This window comes from Falco biarmicus, chromosome 9, assembly GCF_023638135.1.
Source record: "Falco biarmicus isolate bFalBia1 chromosome 9, bFalBia1.pri, whole genome shotgun sequence".
NCBI classification, from domain to species: Eukaryota; Metazoa; Chordata; class Aves; order Falconiformes; family Falconidae; genus Falco; species Falco biarmicus.
The window spans coordinates 12,820,159-12,839,629 of NC_079296.1; positions in this window are offsets into that span (position 1 = coordinate 12,820,159).

The window sequence follows — 19,471 nt, forward strand, 5'->3', positions numbered from 1 at the left end:
TTTTTTTTTTTTGTTGTTGTTATTATTATTGTTTATGGTGCTTGTGTTTAAGAGTCTTGTCTGCTCAGCAAGCAGTGGGCAGGGAAGTGGTAGATCTCCTGTTTAACTTTGATTGCCTTCCTCTCATCAATTAGGAGACAAAAACCCTATTCCGAAGAACTCCTTAACTCTGTTAAAAAGAACAGTTTTTTCCTCATCTGTGAAATGTTCCATTCTCAATTAGAAACATTTTCAGAATATTTCCTATTAAGCTGGTGAGGAAAATGTTCATCAGCATTAAAGGGCAAGAGATCTTTGATAATACCTTCACACAGTGCTTTTCATACATGCATCTCAAAGTCCTTTATAAACCATAGAATCATCATTCTCAAAATTTATCCCAAAGGCCATTTTGAGTGACCCTAACCAACTATATCCCAGCACTTGGAAATACACATCCCTCCGAACATAAATATGGTACAAATCAGCCCAACTTTTCTAATTTTGGCATATCTGCAAAATGTATATGGACTGAATATCAACCTCCTTGCTTTTTACAGTTGTTTGCAAAATACCTAGTGCACTGTAGATGTCATTTATAAAACTATTGATTTTTATTATTCGTCTTTATGCCTGTCTTGTTCTCTGTATGCTGGCTGATCACTGTCAGATGTGCTAGATCATACTCATGGATTGGACTGGATTTGATGGGATTAATTGATTTGATTACATTGAGTGAAATCAGTGGATTTCACATCAAATAGAATCAATAATCTGAATTACATTAGACAGATGAGCAAACATTGGACAGGATCATTCCTTTGGTTTCCATGGGCTGTTACAGTGGCTGAGATCAGTGGATTGAATTAATCTGTGTGAGATACAGGGACCGGTTCCATTTGAATCGCACTGGTGGGCTCAATAACTCCAATTCCTTTTTAACTTGAGTTTTTACTGATCTTTATTATAATAATTATACCTAGCAGCAATCGCCCTCTCTGGTACACACAAAAAAAGTTCATTATATGACACAGAGATGAAGTGGCTCATTTTCCCCCTGTTCTAATTTGGTAAATGGTGATTACAGAGGTAGGAGCTTAGCGAAACCCAATGAGCCTTGATACGTTAGTTAGATTTTTAGCAAGTCATCTTTACTGAGACCTAACTGCATGTAGCTAAGTAAGATGACAAGTCCCAAACTCTTGCCTGCTGGTACTGTTGTTATTCTCTTGATTATCCTCCAGCATGCTGAATGCTGCTGTGTTAGAAGGGCAGCACAAACAGCTATGGCATTGCACATAGCTGTCTTTCTCTTGTCCTTAATCAGAAATGTTGAATTGTTCTCTAATCCCTGAGAGGAAAAAGAATTCATTAGATCTCATCTTTTTTTCACTCCTGAATACTAAGTGTCTCTTTCTTTTTCTCTCTCTTCCTGAGGGAAATGTGTGAGGAACTAATGTTTAGGAAAAAATATTATCTTTTGCAATTCCCACATGATGCTGAATTCCATCTTCTGCATGAAACTGCAGTCAAATGACACTGTAACAGAGGGGCAGCATGTTAGCAGCGTTTCCTTTCAATTCAGTGATCGAAAAGAGAAGATTAGCCACCACTTTCCCAGCTTCGTGACATAAAAAGCATGGGATCGGGCTGCAAAAGCAAAAGGCAGACAGTGTTGGCAATGAGAAGAAAGTTCAGTGGGTCATGACCAAAGCTATCACTTGAAAATAAAAGTTCATTCACATTTTCTTACACATTACACTACCAGATTAGGGTGGACAAGACAGAATTTTTGATAGAAAATCAGGGAGGGTTAGAAGAAAGGATCAGAGCCAGAGGCTGGCTTCACCTGCGAAACCCCTTCAAGGTCAGCTCAAACATTCTGCATCACACATTTGTGTTCAGCAAGCATCTCTTGTTAAACTAATTTAACTTTGTACTGAGCAATCTATATTACTGCTAGCAGAAGGAAGCCCAGGCTCTTGCTCCTTTTTCTCTCCTTCTGCTCTTCAGATTTCCTTTCTGCCTGAGAAACGAGGCCAGAGACTGAATCCACAGCTGGCGTCTTTGGAGCTAAACTGATTTCCACCGGATCTGGAGCTATCAGAACCACCCCAGACAAGGGTGGATATGAAAAAGGCACAAGGCTACACTTTAGCACACCTGTCTTTCTCTTCCCATTCTACCTGACTGCATGGGTGAGTTGTTTAATTTCTCCATGTTCTCATTGCTCCAACACACATACAACAAAGGGCATTGTGGCAAAGGATGGAGGGTAAAGGCAAAATAAAATCATTTGGAAATGCAGACAATGTCAGTGTTCGCTCTTGCATCTTTCCTTTACTTCAACTGTGAACTTTTTATTTACAGCTGTACCTTTATTGTTTATTTACAGAATATTGACTTAATTTTAACTTGGGGAGCCTGACATTTTTATTATAGGAAGCCCATTGTACTTATGCACAACTGGCCAAGGAGATTTCCTGGCCTTTCCCTGGAAGGGCCACCTGGATTGTGCTATTAAAGGACAGGGGAATATGCCTGGTTCAGAACATAAAACACAGCAGTATTCCCCGTTTTAGCCATTTATGCAATGCTTTGCAACCTTATTGAATGCTAAGGGGTTGGCTCAGTTTAAAAACACATTAATGCAGAAAGTCAGATTCATGTTATGCACAAAGAGTGGAAAAGCTGCATCATTCGGCTCAATAACACCTCAGTAAGACCAGCTTGCAACTCGTCAGTGTTCCCAGCTATCTATTGAGCACGAGTCTCTCATTCCCTCCCTCCCGCTCTGCATCGCTCTCCCCCTCTCCCTGTCTCCCTGGGAAGGCTGAATCTCATCTGTCTGCAGTTAGTGAAACTGAAGTAACTGGACTTGCTGCGGGAACCGAAGAAATATGTGATGTTAACAGTTCATTGAGCTGTGAGATGAACAAGCTGGGTGTTGAAAAGGAAATCCAAGCTAAGAGTACATTTCCAGTGTTAATAAAGCTCTTTCCTTTTGTTGTATATTTCCAAACACTGATTCTAGAATGGCTGTCATCCGTTTTCTTCCAGAATTAGACAACAGGACAAATTTAAGGTATCTTGGAGTCATTTATCCTTGCTAAATGATAGGGCTCACTGCTGTGTTAGGATATCTGTTTCCTCTCCATCTTTTGTTAAAAATTCTATCATGTCTACAGCTGTCATTGCCTTCTGCAACAGTCTTCCACAGCAGTTTTGAGTCTGTCTTGCCTGCATCCCCCTTTAAACATGAAGCGATAAGCAGGAAAGCAGGACGTGAATTTACTAGGAACAGAAGGAAGGCTGCTTTCTGGTCAGAGGAAGATGAAGCAATATCTCTTCTGACACGTGAAGGCACTTTGCTCTCTTACATGATGACAGTGGTTTTGGGACCCAGACTTGTTGCTGATGGTGGAGAAGACATCAGACAAGAGCAACCATGAAGGCAAGTGGAAAAGACACAAGGAGCTGGGTGTGTGTTGTGAGACAGTAACAGAGAAAAACCCACACGGGTGAAGTTTTCCTTGCTTCAGAATGTGGTGCCTTAGAGAATATACTTTCTCCGCCCCCCACCCCACCCCACCCCTCCCCCACCCCTTATTTCCAACCACTGAGGCATTACTACAAGACCCATGTTGTTTCCACCTTTTTAGATAAATAACATAGGCAAAGCAGGTGGGGGTGTGAGCTACTGTTGCCAGATGTTTTTGCTCTCAGTCTATGTGAGCAGATGTTGCACGCAGGCTGCGCTCTGCTATTCTTGGCAGGAGCTATCTCAAATAAAACTTTGCACTACACTTTTAGATGGAGAAGAGTTTTCATTGTTTGGGGGTTTTTTAGAAGCGTTATGTGTAGCAATTGCATAGCCTGAAATGATTTAGAGATCATCTCCGTTACAGTAAGACCATTTGGCGTTTACTTTCATGAGCCACAATGGAGACCTCATGCTGCAGTGAGGTTTGCCTTGAATTTGTGTTTCACTGTCACAAAGCCATCATCATCTGCTTTTGCTTCTGAGTTTTATCTTTTGCTCAGGAGAGGAGTACCATATATTATTCACATTGCATTAGTGTTCACAACATGTGAGGTGCTGGACAAATGCATTATAAGAAAACAGTCCTGCTGTGAAGAGTTTACAACCTAGGCAGAAAAAGCAGATGAAATTTAGAGGAAAAAAGATGTAACATAAAATCAAAATAAGATAAGAAAACATTCAAGGTGTCACGATTAACAGATGTGTTGTTAATTCTTTTTTTTTTTTAGTATTTCAGAGATGGTTAACAATTTTTCAAAATTCACCCTCTTTCTGCTAAAAAAGTGTACCGTGAAAAAATGAAACAGACTTTTGCCCTGTCTTTTGAATTGAATTTTGATTTTAAGAAAGGCTTTTCATCTTCTGAAAATTCAAGTGCAGAAGTTTCAAAAAATCACGTTGGATTTGTCTTTTAAAAAAAGAAGCCAAAAATATTCCCCCAGAATGATACTTGCCATAAAAAAAACCAAAACTCTCCTTCTCTTACAATAATTCCACATTTGGCGCAGCACTGACACCAGGTACCATGTCCTGTGCTCACTTCCATCAGCTTTTCAGCTTGTATGTTAACATTGCCTTGTGTTCATCCCCTGGTCACCTCCAGATGCATCTGCCAGGTATCTCTAAGCTTTAGTTTGGCTGTTTTCAGTCCTCATGGTGGGTGGTGGCTACCACACTTACAGCAGCTTTCTCCTCTGTTGAACGCATCTTTCGCCTCTGCTGACCAGCTCACACCTCGCAGCTGGGCTTCTTTCAGGCCTGCTTTAACCAACCACAAAGCTGCTTTCCATCTCCCAGGATGGCAAAAATATCCTTCTATTCGCAGAAATACTGGTGATCATTTTCTGTAATGCAGGTCCACCCCTGCCACACCAAATAACCTGCCCTGGGCTGCCCAAGGCAAAGGGGAAGTTGGGTGGCAGTGGCAGGGGGGGGTACAGCAGGGAGTCACACCCAACACCCCTTTGTCACAGCTCTCCTCCCTAATCCTGCAGAGAAAGAAAAGGATTCTGCTCTGGCCATGTCCCTCCTTCTGTCCCTGCGATTCTTCTTTCAGAGACTTTGTTAAACACCTTACAACCCCTGTTATTTCTGCGCCCTCCAGGGAGTCTTCCTGCTCATTCTCCTCTAAAACATGCCCTGAGGGCTGCCATCAGCCCTGCTGGAAGCCTGCTGAGGTGCTTATCCATCAGCCTCTCAAACAGAGCCGCATTCTGGTTTCCATCAGCCATTTCTGAAAATTTCTTCCAAGGTACCTGTGAAAACCAGAGACCTGTAGGCTCAGATGCTCAGTTGCCCAATGGATCGCACCGCTATTTGCACCAGCAGGGCACACAGCTAACCGAATCAGAACAGAAACGTCCTACCCCAACCTCACATTCGTTTGTAGCGGTACAAACCTTTCCAGAGCACACAGGAGTATGAGCCCATGGCGCTTAACAGCTACAACCTCATTTCACTGTTTAAGCCTCCCATTTAATTCCTCTCCAGCCCCAGCCCCAGCCCCAGCACACCTCCATCTGCTCTCACTGAAAGGTGGGTGACATATCTGTCACTCCTCACCCACCACCAGAGCCCAGCTGGGCACCCCTTGGGTGCACACAGCAAACGTTGCTGTATCTTTCCAGTCTGCCCACCAGTCCTGAGGGGTTTGGTGGCTCCTCCACTGGCTGCGCTCTGCACCGTGCTTCCCTCTACAGACATATAAACCTACTCAACAATGGCTCGTGGAGCATCATCCATCTCATGGAGAGTACAAACATGTATCTCTTATCGTAAGCTTGCACTTTTATCACCAGAAGTCCAGAGCAAGCTGGTAGCTTTGTAGGTGGCAAATTGTCCATTTAACTATGGGAGTTTAGTTAGCTTTTTTCTGGCAGGTCTTTTTTATAGCAGCTGATCTTCAGCAAGTCCTTGAATCATACAATTGCCTTTGTGAAACTACAGCAGAGAACATCCTTATTTTATTTTCCTCACTGCCTTTCAGTTCAGTAGCAGCATCCTTGAGGTGTCCTGTAAAATCCTGAAACACGGAAGCAAATAGCCTGTGCTTGCATCTAGACAGGAGATGGCAAGTCCAAGTGCGCATCACTTTGATGTGACTTTTAGGAGCAGGGAATGTAATGCCAGTGCTAACATACACTTTTTAGGCTATTCATATTTCATTAAAACTAAGGAGACTATATCACTGCAAGAAGCGGGGTAGAACCACTGTTTTGTGTCATATCACAGAACTGAGTACAGACAGGGAGCTGGGCAGGCACTGGCAATTCTCTTTCATAGGAATCTCCCTTTGGAGGGAAATAAATATATTCTGTAACAGGCGAGGTCCTCTGGTGTCTTTTCTCAGTTCCGTTTCAATGAAATGTCACAGACAAAATGTTTTTAGTTGGTCGGAATGTTTTCTTTAGAACAAGGAGGGATAACTTTTTCTGAGTTTAATGCTAATCTTAATATTATTTTTTTTTATGTGAAGGCTGTGCCGTCTGTAAGGGTGACAGAGTGTGCCATGTGTGAGAGGGGCTGGAATGCTGCAGGGACTCAGTGAGAGGAGTGGCGTGAGTGGAGTTAGCTGCAACTGAAGACGCTCCTAACAGTGAGAGTTAGCCCTAAGGAAGCTCACTGCCAACTACTTTAAGCTCTCGCTCCATTCCAGGTTGGGTACAAATAAAATGTAACTTTGGTGTTTGAAAGCCCCTTTGGCTTTCTTGGTGTGTCCACACTAAGGAAAAGGTGCTGTTCGGTCACTCTGGGGTCTGGCTGGCTTTGGTCCCACCACCACTCAGCTCCACATCCCTGCTCTGTCCTCATTGCTCCCACCATCAGTTCTTGCTGCTTGTATGTCTCAGCTGCTTGGGTTTGACAACAGATATGTCAGTAGAACTGCAGTTAAAGCGCTGGTCTGTTTTGTCCTTTCCACAGGAGCAGAGTAAAGGAATTTTGCATTTTCAGGTTCCTGGGTATCACAGTAGGTTATTCTCGGGGTGTTAGTTTCCTGTTTGTTATCAACAGTTCAGTTTTCTGCTTCAACTGATGTTGGCAGGGCATTGTGGCTGCCCTTCCTTTGCTTTGTTTTCTACCAGCTTTCTAGGTTTCCTTGCCTTGCCTCTCCTCTGGCGGATCGAATTCTTGTTGATATGATACAGACTTCACCATTTTAGCTGGTTTTCTCTCTGAGGGTTTCGGTGTCTCCACTGTCACCTCTGGTTCTCAGACTTAGTTTTCCAGGCTATTTTCACAATTTATAGTTGAATTTTGTTGCCACTTTCCATGTAACATTTACTTTCAGATATAAACTCAGGTTTCACATTCAGAAAAGATTTCTATTGGCAAAATGAAAAAAATATTGAAATGTAAAACTTGCTGAAATAGATCATAGAATAAAAAATATATAAAAAAAAAGAAGAAGTTTTAAAGATGTTAAAGACGTTCTGTTTCATTTTTATAAATATACTTAAAGGAACAGGTGACATTCCAGGAACTATCAGCAGGTGGCAACTCCACCAGCAGCAAGCTCGGGGGGAGCAAGCTCTGCTGCTTTAAGAATGTTAGCTGTTTTTCTCCAGTGCATAAGTCTATAGATTACAGTTGTTGCTTGACAACTTGCCACTAATTAAATTATAAATGACATGACAAGAAAGAAACACTTTAAAACCACTGAATAACTTTTTGGGACACTTTTAGTACATTCCAGCTATGCTCCACTTTCTGAAGCAGAGTGACATCTCCCGGTGTTTATATTTAAAGTAAATTGAGCCAGTGAAGAATCTGACACATCTCCTGTTGTGGGAAAATAGGGTGGTTACGGATGGAGCTGCAGGAGTCTTTGCTAACAGCCTGGGCTCCTTCCTCATTTCCCTGACCAGTAACTCCGCCGGAGCTGGCCATCATCCCTCCATGAGCTGCAGCTGATGGAACAGGTCGGGGAACCTTCTGTAAGTGGGAAGAGAGTTACTGCTCTTTGCCTTCCAGCTCATGCTGGAGGAGAAGTAGCCTGTGCCTAAAACATGGACTCTAGACCAAGGGGCTTGCAGCTTCGTGGCATTAACCACTACACGTGGTTGAGGCCGTAACAAGTAAAGCCTCAGGTTCAGGTAACACAGGCTAAGCTCAGAGAGGTTTATTTTGCTGGGCTCCACTAGTGAGGTCCGTTGCCTTTGGCATCATCACAGCGGTCCTGAAACGCTGTTGTTTCCGTCTCCCTGAGGCCCATCTCGGGGAGTTTCCTGCAATGCCACACGCTGCTCAGGTTCGCTTGCTGGCTCTGCGCTCCCGGCCATTCGGAGCATCACTGGTGCCACGGCATGCAGGGAAACAACACAGCTTTGGTGTGGTAGTACCTCACCGGAATCAATGTCCCATCTCTGGGTGCCTCCAGAGCCATGTGTCACCTTGCGGATAATTGGTTGATAAAGCAGATTCATTGCCTCCCTTTTCCTACCGGAAAACGACATAAATCATAGCAGATTTTTTTCTTTGATAACTTAATGCTGCAGATGTGAAGTGTTTGGGGATGAATAGGATTCAGTGTTTGTTAATGAGAGTTTAATGTCTTCATCTTCTGCATTAAACTCCAGTTAATTAATATTCATTCAATTAGAAAATGTAAAAATAAATTATACAAAATTAAGCTTTACACAGGAAGCAAGTGACCTCATTTCTGCTGTTTTCAGGTGCTAATTAGATTAGCCTCTTTCTATAAAGGGGAGGCACCAAGCCCTGCCACCTCTAAAGGGGAGCCTTACAGTTGACTGCAGACCTTCTCACCTGGGAGTACCTGAGTCTAGTCTGCCCTGAGCTGATGGAGAGCAAAATCTGTTGCCAGGTAAAACACAATTATAATGTTTGTTCATCTGGAAAGCTTGCTGGTCAGTGGAAAGACTCTCTCTGATGCAGTATTGCTGGTTTTATGGAGCTGGGTATTGCTGGGAGAGAAGGATGTGTGCTCAGCTGCTGGCAAATTGGGAGGAGTTGTATGAATTCTTGGTTCTAGTCTGGCTCTGCCTGCTGTCTTTGGTTGAGAGATTCTTCGTCCTTTTCTTACTTTTTTTTACTTTTTTTTTTTTTTTTTCCTCTGAAAGGATTGTCTAAACTTAGAGTCCTTTGGGAAATGCAATAAATGGTGTTCTTTTGGAGTTGAGCAAGTGTCTTTGCCTTAGAGAGAAGATGTAGTCCTCTGGGATGATGAGGTAGTCTGACTTGAGTAAGGGTAAAGGCAGGATTACAGCAAGCTAGGCTGAGCTGTTTTTCTACAGACAGACCACATGGGTCCTGAATAATCACTGTTACCAGCTTATCTAATGTAACTTTGAAGTTGTCCTTGCTTTGAGTTGGGGTTGCAGCAAGTGACCTGCAGAGGTCTTTCCAACTTCAATTACTCTGTAATATTCTGTTCCTTCTACTTACCTAGATCCTGAAGCCATGCTTGTCTTCTGTTGCAGAAATACTGTAAAAGGCAGTGAAAGCCAGTAGAAAACTCAAACTATTTAAAAACCTGCTGTGGATTATTGCATACTGTGCTGGGGGGAGGGAGGGGTGTAGAGAACATAAAGGTTTTATACTGTTACCTGTTCTATAGTGCATCGTACATCACTCTTCTCTTAATCTGGTACTTTCCAGGAGCCCTGAGTAGCGTTCACTTTTAAAACTGGGGGGGGGGGGGGGGGGGGGGTGGTGTCTGTGTGAATAAAACTCAGAGGTTATATCTTATCTTTGGAGGTTGTCAAAAGGAGAAAACACCTTTGGATAAGGCTGGTTCAATTACTAAGTGTTTGGGGAATTGGTTTTGTGTGTACTGTTAAGAAGAGTGGAAAGTAGTACAAACTACCAGTGACACTGCAGGGAGATTGCTTGTGATGATAATTACCTCTTGCAAAGGAAGAGGGTATAATAAAGTGATAAATACTTTAGAACAAGTTAAAAAAAAAAGTTGTAACACTACTAACACTACTGACACAAAGAGACGTGGGACCTAGTTGTGTTTCATTATGTTATTTCGTCCTGGAGAGAAATGAGATTATTCTTAGTGTGAAACTTCTTATTTGACTCAGGTCTTCATAAAGACATAATGATTTGCAAAGGATACACAAATGGACTACAGTGTTACAGCCACAGGCACCTTGGCAGAAAGGAGGATATTTCATGGAAGGGAGGTCAACGATGCTACAAAGGACAGCTTTTCCTTTACTGTCTGGTCCTGCTGTGGCCCTTTCCAATAGAACACAATAACTCTATCACTGTTTGCCCTGTTGTGAGTTCCTGTGAAGACTGCCATCCCACTGCTTTTTATTTCTCTTCTGCTTCTGTATCTTTCAGTCGTTCTCTCTGCTACACCTCCTCATTAGCTAAAATATCTTAATCTTCAGAACCTGTGCTTGGTTTCTAGCCAGATTCCTGCTTTCCTTGGCTCGTTCCAGCTATCACAATAGTTGGCACCAACTGTTCGGGCTGTGCTTAAGGCCCCAGTTCAGGATATTGCTTATGAAAGATGCCGAGGTACTTATTGCCTGGTGTAGGCAATGCTGAGAGGCGTGGGCTGCTGTAGAGATTCACCAGAGTGCTTTGTATTCCTCCGTATCACTCGGACTGTCTTAATTTACTGTGTCCTACTAAGCTGCAAGGGGAGGAGGGAGGCACCCAAGCATCAGTTTTATAGAGTTCTTTGGGTGACATGATATTCCCCTGATCACAATACTGCTGTGTGCCAAAGTGCTTCTGCACATCCATAAACTGGTAACGCATGCTTCAGGTCTACTGAAGTCGATGAGATCTGGTTTTGGGCGCTGAAGTGCCTTGCTGAACTGACATGCTTGTCTTGAAGTTACTCATGTCTCCGGACTTGGTGCTGTTAGCAATTAGTCCTGGTCCTGGCTTGAAGATGAGCTCCAGGCACTTTGGAGACTGGCAAGGCTGTAACAAGACTGATCTTGTTAAAGGGTTAAAAGATGGAATACAATTATCAATGTTACAGGTTTACCCTTAGCTGGAAGCATGTGGGCAAAGGGCAGGACTTTCTTCATCAATTGTTTTCTGCTCTAACCAAGAAAATACAATTGTCCGTGCATATCCCCAGCAAAAAAACCTTGCTGAGAGGGGGGTAGAAGCCTGAAGGGGGATTGTAGGGGCCTTATCCTGCAGGCTTTGTTTTTCAGGATAGCTTTTCGTTACTGAAGTAATATCTGCTGGATTAGAGAGCTAACAAACGCACTGCATCTCTTAACATCTCTGCTCTGCAGGCTAGGTTTCTCCCTAACACACAGGTTTTCCTCCCATATCATCCAGAGAGTGTGCTTCTTTTCTTCTGTGATAATTGGGGAAAACTGGCATTTGTGGGTCTGTCAGAAAAGGAGACCAGCCTCCCATTCCCCACCCCAAGCCATTGCTGAGTCAAAAAGTGTTTACACTTGACAAGATTAATCTCACCAGCTATTTGAAGACTTTACTGAAGTCTTTCATTTCACTGCTCACTCAGGCTGCTCAGGAAGATTAGAGTGATTGCTGATGGCTTTGCAAACTGCTCCAGTGGACACTGAGTAAATATTTTAGGAAGCACAGCTGCAAAACACTCTAAATCCAGCCCTTTCAATGACAAGCCTTACCTAAGCAGCCCAGTCAGAAGGGGAAACACCAAACTCTTGACCACAAATCCTCCTTGTTAGTCTTTTAAGAAGGCCTAGATACCTCCCAGCAGCACGCTCTGATTTTCTGCTGGTTTTTGTACTGTGCTTCTGGGCAAAATTGGGCATGTGTGAGGTCAGGAGTTGGGCATGTACCTGGGCCCTCACCCACGTGCTTGGTGCCGGCTTGGGATTAGTCCTTCTGGCATGCTGAAGACTTTTACTTGATTCCATGAAAATATTTGGAGATACTTATGCTTCTTGTTCCTTCTGAGTAGTGGAAATTTATTAATGAGCTATAGGTCTTGTGAATTGGTATGCACATTAAATGAGTGACCAACCAACCACCTACATATTTCTGCCCAGCAGTCATGATATTCAGTGTAGACCAGAAGGGATGGATATCCCACTTCAGTGGTGGTTTGTGTTGTTGGGTTTTTTTCCCCAGAATCTTGGTTGTAAGCATGGAAGGGCTCCTGAGAGTACCTCACACAAAGCTCAGCCTCAGCTGGGTAGGTAACAGCTGGGGTATTTGAACTAAACCTTTCAAATCTTAATTCAGTATGGACTGTCATAACAGCAAAGTAGCAGAGGCTTTGCTGCTAGGGCTGAAGCTCTGGGCAGAACTCCAGAGAAGGCAACCCTCAAGTATAGCAGGCAGTTTCTAGGCTTTGGGGAATGAATATAGCGTTGCATGTTGGCCCACGGGACATCCTATCCCATCCCTGTGTTTACCCCATGCTTTCTCAATGGGATTCAATGGCAGAGATCTCGCTTCCAACATTCTGAAGGCAATCCAGCTGCTTTGCAAACTCTGCTAGCTTCAACAAAACTAGCTGGCATTCATGATACCTAAACAGATCTAAGATTTGTCCAAAAGTAAGTAATTAGGACTTTTTCCATATGAGTCTTGGACTAAAATGAAAATTAAAAATCACTCCTCAGACTTTGTTAGTGCCTTATATGACTTCCATATGTTTAAAAGGGCTGCTTCAGCCTTTAGTGAAGGTGTTCTCTCATGGGTGAAAAGATGGGGTTCATAGCCTAGTTCAGAGGTCTGAATAGGAGGGAGCACCGCTGAGTAAAATGACGTGATTCCTGGTGTGCTGCATCTCCCCAGGTCAGCTCTGCTTATTTCTTTTCCTATCTATCACTTCCTCAAGCGCACACACACACACTAATGATACTGGTAATAGCAAGAATTTTATGCTCATTTTATATTTATCTTTGTTTCCTTGGCTTCTGTCCAGTCTGAAAAGTCCCACTAAAATAAATAAAGAAAATAAAAGCTGTTGTGTCTGAACTGATTATAGGCCATCAGACTTGATGTCCCCTTCAAATTATGACCAGACTTCAAAGATGGACAGATCTGTGCTCCTGTCTGATGCTGATGGGTCATGCATTCTTACAAGAGAAAAATAGGGGGAGGGCAGGCTCTGAAGCTTGCTTTTTTTCCTTGGGTGAAGGGGACATTTTCTAAATGGGATTTTATTACAGTGACAGTTCTGAGTGTGAATCACCCCATTTATGTGATATTTCCAGCAGCTCCACCAATTATGGCCACCTTTGCCATGAAGAACACTGAAATTAACAGCAGCTAATGGACTGACAAAGCTTTCAGTGCCAAGTTGCTAGCATATGACAAGGCAGATCGGTCCCCGCCTGCCTCTTTTCTTATTTTCTTCACTGTCAGATATTTATTGTAATAGTTGAAAGGCAGCATTTAGCTAGCATAGCACTTTCTATTTAAGGTGCTGTGCAGAACAGGCCATTCCACTGATAAAGGGAAAAGTATGTTTGAGGATGATATTGGGACTGAAATGGAAATTGCCTTAAATTGGGTTGGCGAGCATCCTTATTATTCATTGGGATGATTTAAGTACCTCTTCCAGAAAAGAGAAAAAAAGAATAAAGGTGTGGGGAAGGAAATATCCTGAAACTGTTCTCTGCTCACTCATTAAATAAATGCATAACCCAGCAGTGCCGGTGCTGCGGGGACTCTTCCCTGTGGCAACCTCCAGCCCAGCCAGGCTGCAGAAGGGCTCCAGGGGTGGTCTGTCTGAGAGCAGGTCTATTTGTATCAGCTTCTTAACGGGCTTCTGCAGATAATATCTTCATGGGGAATATGTGGTGAATTTGAGGACTGGTAATGGCTCAGGAAGGGATTCTGTCCTTTGCCTCAGCCTCTGCGCTCAAGTGCTCTAAGAGGCAGGAGGACTGGCAGGTATAGGACTCATGTGGGACTGTCCTGTATGTATGGAGGATGTAGCAGACTCTATAGTATGTGCTATTGTGTGACTTGCTTCTGTGCAGTGATTTTTAAGCCTCATAGGAAGCTACTAAAAATATGAGCAGCCCAGGATTAAGAATCCTGGACTGATTAATCTCTCAGCTTACTGCAAGGTTCCCAAGAGATGAACATATCCTTTCCTTTTCCCATCATTGCTGGTGTTTCCATGGCTGATCCTTCAGGATGTTCGTCACAATACCAGAGGACTGTTACAGCAGACACTAGCTTTTGCCTTGGCCTGGACTGTAGGATTTTACCTGATGAGTCCACAACAATCCTCTGATAGTATCAGACTCCTAAACACCGGCATCTCAAGCTCCTATTTAGAACCTAAGATTCCTAAAGTGCTTTTTCAGGTGTACATGCCAGAATGACATGTCATGTTTTTGAATTGCAGCCAGTTTGGAAAAGTACATTACTGCAAGTGCTGTGGGGCGGTGATGCTGTCCCAATATTCAGAGCAGAAAACAAGAAACCACAGCATCTAACTGCAAATGAGCAAGGACTGTGCTTATCAGAGTGCAATTACCCTGATCTGTGACCTTCAGGGAGCTGAGGCTCTGATAAGAAGCCCCTGGGAAGGGTACTCTCTGGTCAGACTGAGATCATGCAGAGAGATGAGCTTCTGCTGTTATTCTAATTTCTCCTTTATTTCTTCCTCCTTGAGTGGTTGGGGTTTTTCCTTTTTCCTACAGAAAAAGCTTTGTGAGGTTTGAGTCTTTTAAGCTTCCTGGGCAACAGTCTGAAGGAAATCACTTTCACATCCTTTTTCTGGCATGGTCTTGGATATTTCTGGGTTCCTCTCTGATGAACAGTGGGCAGCTGCGGAGTCCTAGTGTCACCTGCAGTGGTCTGCTCTTGAGAAAACTGTAGTTCACTAGGCTCCTGTTCCCAGTAGCCATTAACTCTGCAGCCTGAGCATCACTTGATGGGCTGATGGTGTTTAGGGGCCTGAACACAGTATATGAACAGCACTGAAGGCAAAATGGAGATGATGGTTTCCTCTTGGGTATGTGGATCTTCACACCCTCCTGAAAGCCCCTTAATGGTTTAGATCAGATGTAGGTTTAACTCTACCCTTTCTGTCCCCAAGCAAAAATCAGATAAAACACTTGCACTCCAGGTCATACAGCATAAGATGCCTCCTCAGCTGCCCAGCTTCTCCACAGGAGACTGGAGCTGCATCCCTCCTATCCTACATCATTTTACATTTAAAATTTTCCCTTCTATCTCAAAGCATGCTTAGAAACAATACTGTGTCTGTCCCACAAGGAAGGACTGAATAACACTGATCAGAGGCAGTGTCTGTGCTTGGCACGTAGCATGGCCCTATAGAACACCTGCGGAGAACAAAACTCTTGATGCAAAGGGCAACTGGCTGTGCCACAGTCATCTAAAGGGAATTACTCTGGGACCAGACCAAGGGTAGCCTAAAGTCTGACTGCTCACTTAGTGAACATGCATTAGAAGCATGTGGAGCATTAGGAGCGTGCTTCAGCCAAAAGCGATTCAGTTCATGCGCACCATGCCTGCTTGTGTAGTAAAGATGGAGATTTCATATTCAAAACCACACTTTTGGTCTGAACCCAAATGCTGGTGTAGGTGCATGCACACAGGCAACATGTAATTGCCTGAAACTGCAGAGCAAATTCTGGCAGAGCGATGGGCAGGACCAGGCAGCCTGGTCCTCAGCTCTCTCTCTCAGCTGGTAGGCAGCAGTCAATGCATCCTCAGCGTGGACAGTATTTCATGGTTCACATATGTTCCCTTCCAATTGGGTCTAAAAGATCTAAATGTCTAGCTGGGTCTAAACAAAATTAACTGAAATTAACTGTACGGTACGGACACATGATGAGAGGCTAGAGATGAGCTAGGAAAAAGCAGCTGGGATTTCATATAAATAAAAAGATATGCACCATATTAAGAGGAAATGGAAAACCTTCATTGCAGCTTTTGCTGGGAATGTCATTTATAAACATTTGTCCAAGGATTAATTTTTAGTTTGTGTCTGGGAACTGTTCATTAATATTAAAAAACAAAAACCAACTATGAGACATATTGGACCTGAGGCAGATCCAGATACCTCTGAAGCTGAGTAAAATGAAGTCCACGGTTTCAGTTTTGAAATGAGAGTATACAGAGGGGATTCTGGATCTTCCTACCACTGTAACATATGGGGTTGCCAAAAAAGAACTCAAGTTACTGGAAAAAGAATTAGCAAGTATATCACAAATATCACAAGAAGCTGTGCAGAACTGCTTTTTTGTGTGTATTTCTTCTAGCGTTTCTGAGTATGTGGAAACCACACGGGTACAATTCCGTTTCAAATAACCATGCCTGCTAACCATACACAAACCAACAAAGCCCAGGTACAGATGTACACTGCTCACAGGAGTTGGCTAATGTATTAGGAAACAGATGTGCTCCTCACAGGCTCCCTGGGTTATTTAAATATCCAACGCTACTGTATTACATGTAGCCCTGACGTGGTTATTTCACGCTATGCTACTACTTCTCTAAAAACCTAATAACAGTGCTGGCTGTGCCCTCCCACATCAAGATCAACATGTACATGTTATTTCTGACAGGATAACAATTTCATATCCCCTTGGAGCAGCTCAAGAAGGGCTGTCCTAGGAAAGGAGAGAGGGTAGAAGTTTGTTCTTTCTTACCTGCATCACCTTGTGTATGTGGCTTCAGTTAGGCTTGATTGCCTGTACTCCCCAAAGGCTAGCACTGATCTGTTCCAGGGATCCTGCATGTATTTATAGAAAACTTCTGGAAAGCTGAAACCGGACAAAACTCTACAAAGACTGTGTTTGCATTTTGAGGTCCTCAGCTGAGGACCTTCCTTTCTGTGGGCTTGTGCACATGGGGAACAAACCCAGAGCTTCTTCCCTGAGAGTTATTTATCAGTCTGAAGAGACTGACTTGCTTTAGGGCCTTTGGGAATATCTCTCCGTTCTCTGAGGCTTGTATGCAGAACTTTAGGCACTACTCCTAGCAAGCCAATGCACACCCTGAGGGTCCTGAGCTCAGCGTGGCTGCTGCCACGCTGAGAACATTGCTGCAAGTGGTGTGCTGGCTGCTCTCGAATCCAATGTCAGCAATACGAATTGAGAGTGTCCTGGTAAATCTCAAACTGAAACTGCAACTTTCATTTTGCTACTAATTGTTTGGAGTTCTTTGAACTCATGTCTGTGGATGGCACTTAAAACTGCCTCTGCCTGGTACACCTCATAAACAGATGGAGCGTTTGTTGACGTTTCTGTGACAGCTTGAAAACTTGTCTCCTACCTCTGAGCTGAGCCCTTTCTGCCTTGTCCTCCATCTGCCATCTCATTTTAAAACTAGCAGAACAACTCGAGTGAAGCAATTCCGACTTTTTCCATCTGTGCACAGTTAATTAAGAGGGTAATGAGAGCTCCGAATGAACAAGCCCTGCATTAATTCAAGATATGATTAAGGGAAACTTCCAAAAATGAAAAATATATATGTGCCTACATGTATTTAAAAAAATAAAATAAAATCTGAGTCCCTTTTGTCTGTCCCTGTACTTGCCAGCATTATGGTTATGAATGATCTAAAAAAAATTAGGAAAGATGACTATGGAAAACTGACTCCATGTACTGAACAGTAAATCTGTGTATAGGCTGCGCAAAGGTGTAGGGGCTATGGTAGCCAAGGCTCTGAACATTGGGTTCCCTTCTTGTAACGTCTGTGTGTGTGAAGATGGGCGCTTGCTAGCGGGAGAGGAAAATGCTGTTTGCCTTTTCTTTGGGTTTGAAAGGTGAGCTACAGAACCAAAGACATGGCGGGATGCCCCAGCTGAAATGAAACATACGGTTCTCCATGATATTTGCTTTTTGTGGCCATCTCTGTGTGTTTTCAGCCAGGCAATATGTGATCACAGAAATCTACCTTGGGAAATTTTACAAGTCAAGGCTGTCTTCGCCATTACTCAATTAGTAATTCCAGCCTAGGTTGGAAAAAGGGGTATATAGCCTAATTTTGCTCTAGTTAATCTAAGGAGGCAGGAAGAAGCCCAGTCAGGGACCCAGGAGTATGAACCGTACAGGGAGGGAGGCAACCCCTGGTCCTGCAAGGGTCTGAAATCAGGGGGAGTTCAGTGTCAGGGGAAGGACAGGGCTGAATAATGCAGGAGGTGAAACAGGACAGGCAAGGAAAGAGGGCACGAAGATTTCAGAGTGAGGAAGAGGAGGGGGCTGTAGAGCAAAATGGCAGTCGATGAAGACTATCTTTTTCCTCTGTACCTTGTGGCTCCCTCCAGTTTTATAGCTTCAATTTTGCTTTACTGGAGGTGGAAAAATGAGTGGCACTGAAGAGGCTGAGTGAATTCTTGTTTGGGTTTTTTCCCCTTCTTGGTTTCTTGCAGCAGCAGGAAACACAGAAAATATTTCTAAACAAAGCCTGAAATTGGCTGTTTGCATTTTGCCTGTGAAATTTCCTGTGGCTCACAAATTGGACTCTCATCCCTTCGCTGCCAGGGAAGGCAGAAGCATTAGCAGCAGCTCGGCGGAGGTCTTGGATGCAGCCAGCAGAAAGGGGCTCAGCTTCACCTGCTAAAGGCTTTATTCATTTTTAAAAAAATTTCTCTCTGACTCCTGGTGCTCAGTCATGGTGAAGCCTGTTGCCTGACAGGTGCTGCTGAAAGCACCCCTCTGCAGCCTGCCCTGTGCACTGTTTGCCAGACGAGGGTGTGAGCAGCAGCCTGGGCGGTGGGCTTGGAGAGCGAATGGCATTTCCAAACCGATCCTGGGGATCGGCTGGAGCGTGGTGTCCCAGACTGAATGATTACACAGAGGAATGCAGGGTAGAATGTAAGCCATCAAAATGGGTATTCATTCTTATTTCTAAAGGATTTCCAGAGCACTGTAGGAAATGGGGCTGGAAGGGAAATCAAGATATAATCCCCTGCCCCAGAGGAACTTCAAAATTGTCACTCCTGTCAGGCACTCATCTAATCTGCACTCAAAACCTCCCAGAGCGGGGATTTTGCGCCCTTCCTGGGCCATCTTTTCTGGTGTTTAACTACACTTGCTGCTAGCAAGTTTATCTTAATGTCTAGTCTGAATCTCCCTGGCTGTAATTTAAGTCCATTACTCCTTGTTCTGCCCGACACAGAGACCAAATTTATTCTCCTTTCTGCACAACTGTTTCTGAAAACAGCTATCTTCCAAAAGATGTATGTAAAGTTCCGCCTGTGAGGAGGAGCAGGGATGCGCGTGCTTGCTCCTGAGCATGCAAGTGGCACCCCTGCGTGTCAGTGCTCCCCTGTTCCTAGAGACAGTCAATATTTGTCCTCCAGCCCCAGAACTGGGCTGATTCTTCCACTGTTTTGGTGAGGCTGGGTCACACAGTACAAACCAGAACTGGAAAGGGAATTGCCCAGAGAAGTGAGAGGTTGACCTGGGGCTACAACCCCAAATTCAGCTGTCACACAGTGCCCACCCACACTGCGCGCAGCGTGACTTGGGTTTTACAGGCTGGCCATTGGGAACACCAGATCATTAGAAATTTTTG